This window comes from Alnus glutinosa, chromosome 1, assembly GCF_958979055.1.
Source record: "Alnus glutinosa chromosome 1, dhAlnGlut1.1, whole genome shotgun sequence".
NCBI lineage: Eukaryota > Viridiplantae > Streptophyta > Magnoliopsida > Fagales > Betulaceae > Alnus > Alnus glutinosa.
Window position 1 is genome coordinate 12,953,597 of NC_084886.1, and position 6,005 is coordinate 12,959,601.

A 6,005-nucleotide genomic window follows, 5' to 3' on the forward strand; every position below is an offset into this window, starting at 1 on the left:
ACCATAAATTGGGCTGCAACAAAGCGTGAGTGAGCCGTCAGGAACGGGCTTCTACCGACTTGGCCTACACCCAAAGTAGGGCTTTATTATTGGAGTAGTTTGTTTAATGTATAAATTCATCTTTTTCCTATTAATTTAAGCTTTAAAATACGAAATTGTGTGGTGGTTGCCACACATCTAGTGACCATCTGTTTTCAAACTAAGGTTCCATTCGACATTTCGATTTTCTAGACAAAAAATGAGATTTTGTTTAGAATCGTAGAAAATAAATAGTTTGATATTGCACTTTAAAAAATATATATATATTTGAAAATCCATAAAATTTTCATTTACAAATCGCAGGTAAGAGCGTTTTTTTTAAAACGCACAATTTTAAATATCTAACTCTAATTTTTTCAAACTCTTAACTATATTTTCAAAAATTACATTCTCAAATCACATGTTTTAAAATCAATATTTTCAAATTGCACTTTTTTATTAAAATCGCATAGCAAACAAACCTAACATTATTAGGATTAGCTTGACTCAAGGAAAAAAAAAAAAAGGTGGTGGTGTGAGTTGGAAGTCAAAATCAACTTTCAACCCTTGTTGTGAAAGTTTTTTTTTTTTTTTTTGGTAATAACTTATTGCAAAAGTTGAAACTGGACATTCTATCAAGCATCAGGCGAACAAAGAAACAACCCGGGCGCCTATAAACCTCGAGCACTTTACTCGCACATGCAAAATTACGAATAAGCTCGACACGTAGCTTTTAGCTAAATTTTTCTACAAAATTATATTTGTTGGTTAGTTTGTTAGATGAGCTGAATTGTAAATATTCATTATGATCTTGTTTTTTTTTTTATTCCTTTCGTAAAGTCTATATATAAAACACTCGAGTACATGAAATACTACAATAATTATTCCTCTCCAATTTTCATACTTTATTTTTCATTTCTTCTCTATATTTGACATGGTATCAGAGCATCTCTGATTTTCTATGGCTTCCTTCGTTCCTTCTTCCTCTTCTTTCACTGAGGACTCTTCAAACCCATATTATTTTCACCATGGCGATAGTCCTAATTCCACTCTTGCCTCTCAACTATTGGATGCCGAAAACTACCATACATAGAGTAGATCCATAATAATGGCTCTTACAGCTAAGAATAAGCCTAGCTTCTTTGATGGATCTTTCGGCAAACCGTCTGATGAATCAGGATCGGAATTTTGTGCTTGGATTCGTTGCAACACCATGGTCCTTTCCTGGATATTAAACTCCATTTCAAAGGATATCGCCTCCAGTGTCAACTACAGTAAAAACCACCATTAAATTATAATAGATCACTATTGGATTTTGATCTAATGATGATTTTAAGAGCCACATTAATTTTGGGGGACATAAGGGTAGTATGTAAAATTACTATTTTTTTCTCAATAAGCTCTTTCGGTGGGAGCTTACTTCGCTAAGTTCAAAGCTCTTTGGGATGAGTTACGTAATTACAGACCCATTCCTCTTTGCTCTCGTAGTTACATGAAAACAATTCATGATTACTTTCACAATGAATATGTGTTTCAATTTTTAATGGGTTTGAATGACACTTTTTCTCACATTCACGCCAACGAGAAGCATATGTTTTTGTTGGTTATTTCACTCATACTTCCATTGCATTGATGAGTAAATCTATCACCTCATCTTCACCATCTAAGTCTATTAAGCCGCAGTTCTTGCACAAAGACAAACTCACTTGTAGCCATTGTAGTGTTATTGGACGTACCATGGAAAAATGCTACAAACTCCACGATTTCCAACCAAGTTTCAAGTTTACTAAGAACAGAGGAGGAAGCCCCCATTCAGCAAACTAGATTCAATAATCTGAACCTCATTCTTCCTCCATAGGCTCCATCCATGCTCTTTCCATTACACCGAAGCAATGCCAACAGCTTATTGCCTTAATCAAACCTGTTTCATCCAAATCCTCTGCTCACCAAGTAGGTACCCCAGTTCACCAGGATCATATTTTATCAAAGATGTCAAGTAATTTCATTTATTCTTGTTTGCTGAATAATAAACTTTCTGTTTTATTCTTCTCAATCCTTTCGCACTACATCCAACCTTCATCATAAAAATTCATGAATCATCGATACAAGTATGACCGACTACATGAGTGGCTCAATCACTTTTTTTCACATCTATCACCGCTATTGTTTCTTTTTATGTGAACTTGCCCAATGGACAAACAGCTCTTGTTACCCACATCGCACTGTCAAACTTTAGGATTCATTAGTTTTGATTAACATGCCTTGTGTTCATTCTTTTTCCTTCAATCTTATTTCCGTTAGCAAGCTCATTAAATCTATCAATTGTTGTCTTATATTCATCCATAAATTATGTTTTCTGCTGAATCTGCTTAGTTGGAGGACAATTGGAATGGGTGAAGAACGGGATGGCTTGTTCTACTAGCATTTATTATTGTTTATTGAATAATAAACATTCTATTTTTTATTCTTCTCAATCCTTCTGCACTGCATCCAACCCTCGTCATAAAAATTCATGAACCATCGATACAGGTACGACCAACCACATGGTTGGCTCGATCACTTTTTTCACATCTATCACCGCTATTGTTTCTTCTTGTGTGAACTTGCCCGATGGACAAACAACTCTTGTTACCCACATCGCACTGTCAAACTTTTGGATTCATTAGTTTTGACTAACATGCCTTGTGTTCCTTATTTTTCCTTCAATCTTATTTCCGTTAGCAAGCTCATTAAATCCATCAATTGTTGTCTTATATTCATCCATAAATTATGTTTTCTGCTGAATATGCTTAGTTGGGGGACGATTGGAGTGGGTGAAGAACGGGATGGCTTGTTCTACTAGCTGCAACTAGATTATCCATTGTTGGTTTCTTCTGTGTTTTATGCTTTTTCCATGACAAATGTATCTGATGACATCTGGCATTACCGTTTAGGCCATTTGTCATCATCTAGACTTCATTTATTGCAAACTTATGTTCTCCTGAAATTTCAGTTAACGATAAACGCATTTGCACTATTTGTCATCTTACCAAGCAGCGTAGACTTCATTTTTTTACTAGTCATTCAATTACTAGGTTACCTTTTGAATTGATACATTGTCATCTATGGGATCATTTTTTCTGTTAAGTCTACTAATGGTTCTCAATATTTCTTTACATTTGTTGATGACTATAGTAGATTTACTTGGGTGTTCTTGATGCATGCTAAATCTCAAACTCGTTTTATTCTTCAATCATTTCTAAATCTTATGGAAACTCAATTTCAAACTCAAGTTAAATGCTTATGTACATACAATGGCATTGAATTTATTATGACTGATTTATATACTTCCAAAGGAATCATTCATCAACGTAATTGTGTGGAAACACCACAACAAAATGTCATTGTTGAGGGTAAACATCAACACTTGCTCAATGTTACTAGAGTCTTACGATTTCAAGCACACCTTCCTTTTTTTTTTGGGTGATTGCATTCTCACTGCCACACACCTTATTAATTGAACATATACTCCTCATTTTTCTAACAAATCACTGTTTGAACTTTTGTTCAAAACACCTCATTCTTATTCTCATTTACGTGTGTTTGATAGCTTATGTTATGCTTCCACTCTTACTCGCACTAGGTCCAAATTTGACTCACGGGCTAAACCTTATTAAGCTACCCCTCGGGTGTCAAATGATACATTTTGTTTAACCTCCACACACATTCCATTTTTATTTCCAGGGAAGTCATTTTCCATGAAACCATTTTTCCTTATGCATATAATCTTTTGCATCCTACTTATGATGGTTGTTTTATGCTTCTTCACCCCTTTCATGATACTGCTCTTTTTTCCTTATGTCTCTGATTCTGCTACAGAGCTCAAGCGTACACCTGATACGCTCGAGCGCTCACTTGCCCAACTTGAACGCTCCACTCCTACGCTCGAGCCCTTAACTAACACACTCTAGTGTTCTCTACATATCTTTATTCCGCTTCGCAAATCCTCACAGATCCGCCAGCCGCCTACCTATCTGCAAGATTTTCATTATCAGTTGGCCACCTCTTCCCCCCCACTTCACTCTCCATCTTCGGACAATTCTGCTCCTTCATCAAGTACACCTTACCCTTTTTCCTCATATATTTCTTATGATAAGCTTTCTAATGCTCACCATCATTTTAGTTTATTTGCCTCTTACACTTTTGAGCCACAATTCTTTCACCAAGCTGTCAAATATCCTCATTAGCGGGAAGCTATGCAGGCTGAAATTGGTGCTCTAGAAGAAAATCACATACGGACTCTTGTTGAGCTTTCTCCTCACAAAAAACCCATTAGTTGCAAATGAGTTTACAAGGTCAAGTTTAGATCGGATGGACAGGTTGAGCTATATAAAGCTTGATTGGTAGCTAAGGGTTTTACTCAGTGTGAAGGCTTAGACTATCATGAGACTTTTTTTCCTGTGGCTGAGCTAACTATGGTCAGATTATTGTTTGCTCTTGCTGCTGCTAAGAACTGGCATTTACACCAACTCGACGTCAACAATGCTTTTCTTCATGGCACTTTGAATTAAGAGATTTACATGCAGCTTCACGCCAATGGTTCTCCCGGTTTTCTACTACCTTGTTAACTTATGGCTTTGTACAATCTAAGTCAGATTATTCTATTTTTCACTCAACTACAAAGAGATCTTTCATTGCCTTACTTATCTATGTTGATGACATTGTCATTGCCAGTAATGACATTGGTATTGTATCTTCTCTCACTGCATTCCTCAACTAGACTTAGGCATTGTCAAATATTTTATCGGTTTAGAGATATATTGCTTGGACTACCAAGGGCATCTTTGTGAGTCAACGAAAATATACTCTTGACATCCTCCAAGACAATGGTCTTCTCACTGCCAAGCCTTCCACTTTTCCTATGGAATCCAATTTAAAGCTTTCACGAGATAACGGTCTCCCTCTTGCGGATCCTACTCCATATTGACAACTTATTGGCCGTTTGATTTACTTAACTCTCACACGTCCTGATATTGCTTTATCTGTTCAAGTTGTAAGCTAATATATGGATAGTCCTCGACAACCACATATGGATGTAGCTTCACATGTTCTTCGCTATCTCAAGAATACCAAAGGACAAGGCACTTTTTATCCTTTTTCCTCAGATTTTACACTCAGAGCTTTTTGTGATAGTGATTGGGCGGGCTGTAGTGATTCTCGACTTTCAATCACAGGTTTTTGTGTTTTTCTTGGTGTTCCCTCCTCTCACGAAAATCCAAGAAACAATCAACTGTCTCTCGGTCCTCTGCAAAAGCCGAGTATCGTTCCATGGTCTTTTGTTCTTGTGAAATCACTTGGTTAATTGCTTTACTTTAGGATTTCACTATATTTCATCCTCAACATGCTCTCCTTTTATGTGATAGCAAAGTTACTTTGCATATTGCTGTCAATCTAGTCTTTCACGAACGGACTAAGTACATCGACATTGACTATCATCTAGTTCGCAATAAAATTTAGCAAGGTCTTATTCGTATTATACACATTACCTCTTAACATCAACTTGTTGACATTTTCACCAAGCCTTTTGGCCGAATTCATTTTGATTTTATATATATACATATATATCATCTTATCAAGCATCAAGCATCAAGCGATAAAGCGAACAAAGGCACAGCTCGAGCACAAATAACGCTCGAGCACAAGTTAAAGAGCTTGAGCACAAGATATGGAGCTTGAGCGCTTTACTCGCACATGCAAAATTACGAATAAGCTCGACACATAGCTTTAAGCTAGATTTTTCTATAAGATTCTATTTGTTGGTTAGTTTGTTAGATGAGTTGGATCATAAATATTCCTTCTGATCTTTTTATTTATTTTTATTCTTTTTGTATAGTCTATACATACAGCACTCGAGTCGAGTGTATGGAATACTACAAGAATTATTCATTCTCCAATTTTCATACTCTGTTTTCCGTTTCTTCTTCATATCCAATCGGGTCAATGCCCAA